Source organism: Tursiops truncatus, chromosome 15 (genome assembly GCF_011762595.2).
Source record: "Tursiops truncatus isolate mTurTru1 chromosome 15, mTurTru1.mat.Y, whole genome shotgun sequence".
In the NCBI taxonomy this organism is placed as follows: domain Eukaryota; kingdom Metazoa; phylum Chordata; class Mammalia; order Artiodactyla; family Delphinidae; genus Tursiops; species Tursiops truncatus.
This window is the reverse complement of record NC_047048.1, coordinates 47,765,555-47,776,533: the sequence shown is the minus strand read 5'-3', so window position 1 is coordinate 47,776,533 and position 10,979 is coordinate 47,765,555. Positions and strand designations below refer to the sequence as shown.

General features: G+C 42.6%; 1 long non-coding RNA gene across 1 annotated transcript; it reads right to left on the bottom strand.

Annotated features, from left to right (window-relative positions):
• Positions 1 to 287: 287 nt before the first annotated feature.
• On the bottom strand, positions 288 to 8,623 carry LOC141276601 (uncharacterized). Its single transcript, XR_012326498.1, has 3 exons — positions 8,593 to 8,623; positions 610 to 683; positions 288 to 335 (listed from the first exon to the last, which is right to left on the bottom strand). It is a non-coding gene; the product is annotated as an uncharacterized lncRNA (long non-coding RNA).
• Positions 8,624 to 10,979: the final 2,356 nt, after the last annotated feature.

Here is a 10,979-nt window from a genome sequence, read left to right as displayed (position 1 = left end):
AATGGAAGGCAGGCCCAGTCTGCACACAAAAAGTGATTCTGACAAGGAGTTTATGAATCTGTGGAGGCAGAATCTGGATTCGAAAGTGACATGTTTACTGGGAGATGAGCTGTTCATGCCTGCTTAAATACTTCTGTGTGGTTATTAATAATCCCCTAACATAACAAACTCACAAGGCATATGTTTCAGTTACAGTGAAGCCAAGTTACTGCATCATCAGGCCAGATAACATGCGAAGGTTTATCCTGAGCCCCGCAGCACTGTCAGGAAGCAGCCAACGTCGATCTGGGTGGGCAACGGTGCTGCTTCAGTTCCCGACGCCAGTACCCAGGAATCTGGCATGGAGGGAAGGAAATAAATCAGATCACAGCCCAGGTGGTGCAGTCATTCTGCTGGGCAGCAGGATGGGCCTCGGAAGAGAGCATGTTCCATAATTCTGCCGAGTGCCAGCAGAGATGGGCTATGTTGCACTAAACGCTTCCAGTAAGACAAATGTGTGATTCAAGAGCAGGGGAAGAGAGGATTTCAAGATGTTCGTTGTGTGTCTGTTGCATTTGGAGCTAGTTCCTTTACCTGCCTTTGCACTGGCTTCACATGGTGCCCACTCACCTCCCCATCAGTGATCCTGCTTCTGGCTTAGCTTCTCTTTCTTCAGAAAATCAGTTTAAAAGTGAGGATGTTATCTGGAAAAGAGTGGCATATTCAACCATCACCACTTTAAGCAAACGCGGCATGCTAAAACATCATTTCTCTTGGGTGGGAGGATCTGAGCACTAATAAAGACCCTCTACTCTAGGTCTCTGCTACACAAAATGTGATCCAGCAACCAGCATCATTACAGTCTCCTTGGAGCTTATTGGAAATTCAGGACCTCAGGTCCACCCCAGACCTGCTCAGTCAGAATCTGCATTTTAATAGGATCCTCAGGGAATTCATGGGTATAGTGAAAACTAAGAAGTGGTATCTTAGGTCCCCTGGGATCGTTGGGCTCTAGAAAGCTGTCTTTGGAATCATGATGTTGGAAGTTACAGAAAACAAAATTTTCCTACTTGAACCTTTGGCCCTGGGAGACAGAATCTGCTTATCTGTATTATTCCATTAAATGACTGTATTTCTCAGGAATCTTTTGAATGCCAAGGACAGGAAAAGAATGAAAGAATAAATGAAAAAGCAAAAGAGTACGAATAAGAGAAAAGTTAAATTGGTTAAAGCAAAAGTAGGACTGTATTAGATCATATGATAAAATGTCCATGGGCATATGTCTTCAGGCCTGGCTGAATCAGAATTTGTCATTGGGAATTTGTCTCTTCCATTCTCTTGGAAATTTCTCTGACATAAATATCATATGAAAGCAGACTTTTTCAAGAGCTAGTAGGAAATGTGGCCATTAGCAAGTCCAGGCTTGTATCCTGGCAGTTTTGCTATAGTAGTTTTGCTATATATAGTTTTGCTATGGTAGCAAAGGAACAAACTTCTCTTCCAATTATTTAATCAAAAAACAAAAAACCACCAAAATCCAAGATTCACTTTAGTAACTGGGCCAACTGGGCCATGGATCCGTGGCTGGAGCAATCACTCTGAATCTGATTGGCCAGGTCAGGTCGTATTCATGCCCCTTGGCCAGTAGGGTAAGGTCAGTTCCCGTGACCTTTGAGTTAGGAAGATGTGATTTCCAAAGGAAAATCTAAATTCTCTTACTTGAAGGAGAGGGAATGGTTGCTAGACTGACAACAAGAGCAGGTACCCAGTACTTTGGTGTCTTACAAATTAATATTTCTATTGTCATTTACTGAGGTCCCACTTTGTGTGACAGCTTGCTAGGAACTATGGGTTACATCAGGATGAATAGTGCCAGTCCTCAAAAGAGAGGGATAGGAGACCCCTAATTATTGTGCAGCTAATTATTGTGCAAAGCCAAGTGGAAGCACAAGCCCTGTGCTATGGATTCTAGAGAAAGGAGTGATTCATTCTGCATTACACACATGGAAGGGCTTTGTGGGCTTCAAGAATGGCTGGGCTTCCAATACATGGAGCCCAAAGGGAAGCAAACACTAAGATTTGGAGACATGTGACCAATTCTTAGAGTTTAGGAAGTGAATCAATGGGGAATTGGAGCCAGATAGCAAAGGGCATCTTTGAATGTGAACTTGCTAAACAGTTTAGACTTTATTTATTAGAGAGGAATCTGATAAAGGTCTAAAGAGGAGAATGACACCCAGAGAGTGTTTTGAGAAGAACGTAAGTTTGGAAACCATTGTGAAAGGATTAAAATAGTGGATGAGGGATGAATTTAAATGTGTTTAATGACCCCTAATCAAGATTCCCTACGCTACATGCTCACAACTAAACTTCAACTGGCTATCAGTGGCCCCAAATACATTTGTAATACATTTGTTAATAGTTAAAGGAAATTCTCTATTGGGGAAGAACTGGGTGAGTTAGTTAAAAGTCAAACCTCAATGCCTGCTAGTTGCCTGAATAAATTTTGTAGTAAATTTGAAACACAATCCTGCTCTAAACAACCAGACGTCCAGCTGGTTTGGATTATATTATATTTTAGTAGAGGGCTGCCCTATACTACTCCTCGTGGAATATAATACAGTAGCTTTTTCTGATCTTAATTTAGAAAGACTAAAGACTACAGAGGGAGGAAAGGAGGATAGAAGAGAAGAAAAGAAGGAGGAAGGAAGGAAGGAAGGAAAGAAAGGAGGAAGGAAGAAGGAAGGGAGGAAGGAGAGCAAGTAGGTAGGTAAGAATGGAAGAAAAAATCCAAGGGGTACAGAGACCAAGGTGAACAGGGAAATTGTTTAACTAGTCTAGTAGGGTTCTCAGTATTTTCCATGAATCAATTTCCCATCAGAGCCGACTTTAGACAGTGCTTAAACTTGTGAAGTCAGACGTCACTCTAAGTTCAAGCCTTCTCTGCATTTGACCTTCACACTCGGTTCTGACAGCGGTCTGCAGTGCATTTAGAACTTTTTCTGAAGGTGATGCTGGGAAAAGGCTGTTTCATAACAGAACATGAGTACGTGCTCTGGTTCCCGAGGGGATGCCTGGGCTTCTGTTGAGGAGCGTCTCCCTAGAGTGTGTTGACACTCCCTTGAGCTTTCATGGGCACTGTGCTCTGGCCTCCCCAGGGACCCACTGGCCACTCCCAGGGGTGAGAGCTCTTGGTCTTCCAGTGAGCAGCATTCCTGGCACTGCTGGTATCTCCAAGTAATCAGTTGCCAGGAGGCTAGAGGTCATGCACAGCCCAGAAATACTGCAGAGCCACGGGGAGCCCTAGAATACCAGGGTCATCTATTCTGGAGGGCATTCCAGGCGGACCGTCACATCCTCCCCAGCGATGGACAACCACATCCTCAGAGCGATCTCTTTCTTCTCATAAGCTTATCCCCAGTACCTTCTGGAATCAATACTGCCCTCTGACACTACTCCATGAATATTGGTGCACATGTGTGTGTGTCTGTTGTGCACATGTGTGTGTGTTTTGGTCAGATATCTTGCTTTCAGTTTTGAATTTTTCGTCTTGATCTTTCGTTTTATTTGAAGAGGACTGGGTCTGAGGTGAGCACAGCCCCACATGACCAACAAAGGAAAACTACCACTTGGCCCCCCAAATCTGACTTTCTATAAAGTTACTAAAATTTCTGCAATAATCTTAAATTCCAAAATGTTTCCCAGTATATGTTCCAATATATATTTCTTGATGTACACTTTTAGTTGTGTTTATTCATAAATTTTTTTCACTACTATTTTTGGAGGGTTAATATTATCATTCATCTTCACACCACAGGCTAATCATGTGTGTGTGTGGTTTGTGTAGTTGTGGATTGTGTGTGTGTGTGTGTTAAATGCATGTGCATATGGTGAATGTGTATATTCATGAATATATATGTATGCTGTGTTCTGGGGAGAGTAAAATGGGTGTGATTACGGTGTGTGTATGTGTGTGTATTTGAGGTTGTGTGTGTGTATGTAGTGTGTATGTGATTGTGTCTGGTGGTACACGTGTGCATTGAAGTATGTGTATTTGTGCATGGGATATGTGTGGCTTATACCTGGAGGACTGTGTGTGTATATGGAATGTGGATGGGTATACATAATGGGTGTGGGGTGTGGCATACATGGAATTCGCATGTGTTAGTGTGTATCTATGTATGTTGTGTTTGGGAGAGTGTAGGGTGTGTATGTGAAAATTGTGTGTATACGCACTTGTGGGTACACACTGAATTTCTAGACCATTTTCTGATCTAATAAAGAGATAGTTTAGGAATGTAAGAGGACACTGCTCTATTCCCTTTTTAAAAATCTGTGTTTGAAGTAGACATTGAATATTTGTTTTCATACACAAAGCAGTTATTCTAGTTTATAGCCAAAGGCAGCCATCTTGGACTTTTGGGAAAATGCCCAAAATAATACTTCCTAAAAGCAATTTAAAATTGGAATGGACATGCCATTTTTAGGTGTCCAAAGGGATGACAGAAGACAGTTGATGGTATGTTATTTGAGAGAGAAAAAAACTATTAAAATGTTTCTGACTGTAGCAACAATAAAATACTAATGAACCAGAGGAACAGATGGAAACTGAAAAGCATGTGCAGTGTCAGAACCCAAAATACAGAGATTTGTTAAATTACAGGGTTTGTTCTCCCACAAGAGGAGCTGCAGTTTGCTGATAACTTGACGACACCCAGGATTCTTACTGTAACACAACAACGCCATTTTCCGCCTGAAACCCGCAGAAACTAATTAATTACATGGATTTGGTTACCAGGTTAGAACCAAGCATTGCTGTCCAATTTCCAAAGACTGAACTTCCTAAATTATCAGAAGAACAGCATTTTCCTAATTGTCCGCTGACTATTGTAGATAGTTACAAACACTGCTATTAATTGCCGTTAAGGAAAATGCCTCGCAATGAATTCTGTTTGCTTTTTTGACCATTTGGAAAGACTTTTCCTACAGCTTTGAAAATTCTTGAGTCACCCAGACTTCTTTAGTGGACTGAAATTTGCTGTATTGAGTTGTACCTCGAGATGCAATGTGAGAACCAGGAGGGTGAGTAGATCCTGAGAAGGGTTTTACAATAGTGCTGGCTGGGTGTAGGAGGCTAGGTAGGTGATGGGGAAAAAATATTGTTCTCCTTTTTTTTTTTGCGGTACGCGGGCTTCTCACTGCTGTGGCCTCTCCCTTTGCGGAGCACAGGCTCCGGACGCGCAGGCCCAGCGGCCATGGCTCCCGGGCCCAGCTGCTCCGCGGCACGTGGGATCCTCCCGGACCGGGGCAGAAACCCGTGTCCCCTGCATCGGCAGGCAGACCCTCAACCACTGCATCACCAGGGAAGCCCACCCACGCTACTTCTTAATAAAGAAGTGAGATTTTAGAAGCTTCCTGAGCACAGACAAATGGGAAATAATGTTCTGTCCTTTTTTTTTGTTTGTAAAGAAAACCAATTTCGTTGTATTATTTTTTCCCTAGAATTGGAAACCAAAATGCATGCAGGAGGCCCAATGGGAATTATAAAGGAGCAGACACTTGCCTTGAGTTTCCGGTGGTTCTCGGGGCCTTTCTTCTCCCTTGTCACTTCCCCCAGCACTTGCTACATTCCTGCTGCCAGGGAAACAAGCCCTCTCATGGCCAGCGGGAACGTGAATGGATAGAGCCACACTGGAGAGCAGCTTGCCGGAATCTACTAAAATTGTGACCGTACACACTCTGTGCCCAGTAAGTGTACTTCTCGATATCTTGCCTAGAGAAACACTCATCCACAAACACCAGGAGGATGGTACTAGGGTGGCCGATGCAGCATTGTTCGTAATAACGGAGAATTGGAAGGGAACTTTGTGTTTACCAATAGTGGAAGGGCTCGGTAATAGACAGTGTACTTAGGTTATTGAACTATTGGCAACACTTTATATAAGATGGGTTTATATTAGTTGACACCACAAGACTTCTAACATATAGCACTGAGTTAAATAAAAGGAAGCAGCAGAACAACAAAAAAAAGAGCAGGTCCTCATTACTCATGAATACCATATATGCAAATTCACCTATTCACTAAAATGTATTTGTAATTCTAAAATCAATACTTATGGAAAATTCACAGACACGCACAGAGTGGTGAAAAATTTAAGCTGCTTGACGTGCACATTTCCAACTTAGGCTGAGCAAGATAACTCTGCTTTCTTCTCTCAGTTCTTACCCTGTAAACAAGTGTCTTGTCTACAGTCTATTTAGTGTCGTGGGTTTTTTTCACATTTTTGTGCTTTTTGTTGATCATTTTGCTGTTAAAATGCCCTCCAACATAGCGCTGAAGCGCTGTCAAGTGTTCCTAAGTGCAAGATGGCTGTGATGAGCCCTGCAGGGAGAATACACGTTTTAGATAAGCTTCATTCAGGTATGAATCACGGTGCTGTTGGCTGTGAGTTCAGTGTCAATCAATCAACAGCCTGCTCCATCCAGAAAAAAGGAGAGGAAATTCACCAATCTGTACATGAGGCCACTCCAGAGGTTTTAAAGCTAACATTTATGGTGCTATGGAAAAAGATGGAAAAGTAACTATATAGATTTGTGGATTCATGTGCTGATGACCGATAAAAAATGTGGAGTGGACAGCATTGTTGTGAGGCTGAGAGCCAAAGGAATTAATGGTCCTGTCACCCAGGAAAATGTCAAACCCTTCTCAGCTAGTGCTGGGGGCTTGTGCATTTCAAAAGAGCAACGCCACATGAAAAGTGTTACATTTGCAGAGGCTGTGAAAGAATTTTTTTTTTTTTTTTTGCTAGGTGTTATACAGGGAAAGGGATAAGTGGCAGAGTAGGTTTTCAATGATGATGAGACTGGCTTGTTTTACAAGAATACTGGCAAACGAACCTGTATAACACGAATGGCCATCTGGTTGACTGTAATGTGGCCAGAGGCATGAAGGAATGTCCCCCCATCTTTCCTCTAGGAGCAAAGAGTTCAATATCTGCTAATTCAGTGTCCATGGCACCTTACCAAATACAACTACTGCAAATAATGAGAATATACTGTGAATCTTTGTCTGTGTGTGTATGTGTGGAAATACCTAGTAGCAACTGAAAATGATCCCCTAATAAGTGAGGTTCCATTTAATTTCCCCCAATTTCTCCAATCACAAATTTAATATTTCCAGGTCAGTCAATACTTCCATTGCACATGTTAGCCATGTGATATTTTTATAAGTTTTTTGTTTAGTTTTAAATCTGTTAATCCTTTAACATTATTATTATTTTTTGCAGTACACGGGCCTCTCACTGTTGTGGCCTCTCCCGTTGCAGAGCACAGGCTCTGGATGCGCAGGTTCAGCAGCCATGGCTCACGGGCCCAGCCGCTCCGCGGCATGTGGGATCTTCCCGGATTGGGGCGCGAACCCGTGTCCCCTGCATCGGCAGGCAGACTCTCAACCACTGCGCCACCAGGGAAGCCCATCCTTTAACATTTTGAAATGAGTTTTGAACATCAGCTGACATGGGAATTGTGGCTGGTATTCTTTTTTCTAATTGCTTTAGCTATTTTTTGAGGGTTTGTTTTTAGACGTTGGCTTTTTGATAAAAATGGAAGGTAGTTTGGCACTGACTGTATCCCTCTATGAATTATCGTAATTGGGGGATATACACTCAAGTCTCAACGGATGGCTAAGGATTCGTTATTTCCTAAATGAGAAATTGGATTTTTCTTCCTTCAGCAAAAATCTCATAGGGCTCCCTGTCAAAGGGACCATTTACAAGCTTTGGGGGCACTGCAGTGTGTGTGTGTAATTAAGGCAAAATCTGAAAAATAAGAAGGTCTCTTCTTATCTACACAGATCCTATACTCTTCTAAGAATCTAAGAATTATTTTTTAAAATCACCTTGGAATATAAATTGAAAACTGAAGAGTAATAAGAAAATAAAAATTTCTACTTCACCTCCGCACAGATACCCCATCTCCAAGAAACTCTGACTGTGGTTTAGAGGACTGGGCAGAAATCTAATTGTTCTACTTGACTGCAAGTCACGGGATATGCAAGGAGAAGATGCATCTGCCCAGGCAAATGTATTATTAAAATCTTTTAAATATGCTTGCACAGAGTGATGGCAACGTTATTGCACATAATTTTAAGGTAATTGAATTCTGCATCCACATGACTTCCTCTGTGTTCCTCTCTGTGGCTCTCTGGCCCATCAACCTTGCTGTGCTTGTCCTGGACTCTGTTCCCACCTCTGCAGATACATGCACAAGGGCCTTGAACCAGACACTGTGTTTACAGCATGGACGTGGTAGATGGATTTATCTTTCATTCTATCTTCACCATGACAATTTTCAGATGAGGTCAATGTGACTCAGAAGTTCAGTAACTTGGCCTAGATCGTACACTGAGAAGTGAGAGAAGTGAGGATATGTGACTCCAGTATAACGCTTCACTCACAGAGTGCCTGGGAGAAAAGAAGTGTGTGTGTGTGTGTGTGTGTGTGTGCGTGTTCTCCTCCCCACCTCCACTCCTACTCCCAAATCCAGGGACCAGCCCTCCATTTCCCGTACCCATCCCTGACCCCAGGCACCACTGCCTGATGCAATGAGACCAACCTCAAATCAGCAGTCCTGACTCTGTCCTTCTCGTCCATCAAAATGCCCTTCCTTGGGGTCCCAGCCTCTGGAGCCTATGACCTGCCACCAAAGGGACAATGGGTTCTCCCAATGTAACAATAGGGGGCTTGTGTGATTCATGGCTGGACTTACCCTCAGAGGATGAGGCCTTACTGCAGAGAGGCAGCTGGGGTGGGAATTTCGGTCACTGAGAAGGCATAGGAGAATTGGGGTTCCTCTGAGAATTTGTGGTGTGAGTGGTTTGCCCTAAGGAACCAAGACTGCTGGCCCACAATGAAGACCAGCATGCCCTCAGTGTGCTTGGGGACACATCCGAGGCCCCTGCCACGATGTTTGGGACTCAGTGTGCCCCCTCCCCTTTTAGTATCAATACAGTCACAGCCCTGCCTGTGGATTCCGCAGACAGACATGCTAACCAGACACTACAGGCCAGTTGTCTCCTTAGAGAATTTCCATCCTTCCTGGAAAGAAATGCAGAGTAGGACGATGGGAGATATTTCCAGAAGAGGGTGCATGTTTTCAGGTTAAGAGCAAGGAGTTTGAGTCAGACTGCTGTGTGCTCCAAACTAGGCTCTGTCCTGAACTACCGATGGGACAATGGGCTTGTGTGTCAAACTCTCTGACCATCAAGCCCCACGTGTATGTGAGAATAACTCTCACCACTTCACAGGCTGCCGTGAGGATTAAGTGTTACGATACCTGCAGAGGTTTCTTGCACACCGTGCGTGATTAGTCGAAGTCATTTTTCTTTTCTTGCTATCAAAGCAAGTCCCCACTATCACTCCAGTACAGAAAAAAATATTTTGAGATCAAGGTTCTCTCTCTCTCAATCTATCTTTCTGGCTTACTATTTTTCAAAAGTATTGTATGAGACAGCGGTACAAACCTTCCTCGGCAGATTCAGCTGGTAACAGCAATGTGTTTTATCAAGGACAGAGAACGCCCCCATTCCCCACCTTGTCCACACATTGGTCTTAACCATTGCTCATTTTTGTGCTGTATCTACCCATTCAAGATCTGCCAGACTCCACTGCAAAATCTGCCTTTGTTCCTGCCCCAAGAGATAATTTTCTCTTTCCTTGCTCCCTACGGACTCTCCTTTTCTTTCCTGATGTCAATTGAAAACTTACCTTTTCCTCCCCAATCAATTCGTCTTAAATTCCATCTCCCACTGCTATGATTTTCCTTCAGCATCTGAGTTGTTTAACTTACTGCATGCCACGGGGGATACAGATGTGCAGCAGATGCCAGGCTAAGTGGAAGGAGCACTGTGTCAAATGGAAAATGTATTCAGGTTGTCATGGGGATGAAGTGTTATTTTCCTGAAGACCTCTGACCTTGAAATTTGGTTGAAAGTTAAGATTTTTTTTAACATCTTACTGAAGCATAACACCTGAAAAGAAGAAAAAAAAAAGAATGGATGCATCAGGATTGCATGGCTGGATGAATTTCACAAACTGAACACACCTGGGTAACCAGTACCCAGATCAAGTAAGAGAACATTGCCAGAACTCCACTTACCTGCCCATCGTCACCCTCACAAGGGTTACCGCTATCCTGACTTCTAGCAGCATAGTTTTTGAATTTTGTATGGATGAAACCACACATTGCTGTACTCTGTTCTGTCTGCCTTCATTCCTTAAATATTGTTTATGAGATTTTTTCATATCTGCTTTATGTCATAGTAATTCATGTTTTCTCATTGCTGGGTAGTGTTCCATTGTATAAATATGACACGATTCTTTATCTATTCTATTGTCAATGAGCATTTGGGGAAGTCTCCAAAGTAAGGCTCTTATGAGAAGTTACGCTATGAAGATTATGGTTCCTGTCTTTTGGTGCACATATGTGTTCCTTTGGGTACACATCTAGCAGTGGAATTGCTGGGTCCTAGGTATCCATACATGCAACTGCAGCAGGCTACCAGCAAAGTGGTTGGATCATTTTATGCTCTCATCATAACGGTATAAGGGTTCCAGTTACTGTACATACCCACTAACACTTGGTATCATCTGTGATGTTTTTGGTTTTCCTTTTGCTTGTTTTTTTGGCATTCTGGTGGATGTGTAGTTGTACCTCACTATGGTTTTAATTTGCTTTTTCCAAATGACAAATGAAGTCGAGCACCTTTTCACGTATTTATTGGCCACTTGGGTATTCTCTTTTGTGAAATGTCTATTCAAATCTCTTATATATTTTTAAAATGTTGTTACTGTCTTTTTCTTACTGATTCAAATATTTAAGGTTTTACATGAGACTAAAGTTAGAGAGTTGGTCACACTTTTATGAGCTTTTCTAGCACTCATCTTGACTTTACAATAACTATAGATGTCTCCAGTCATCTCTAATGGTGTCTCTAATTGTCA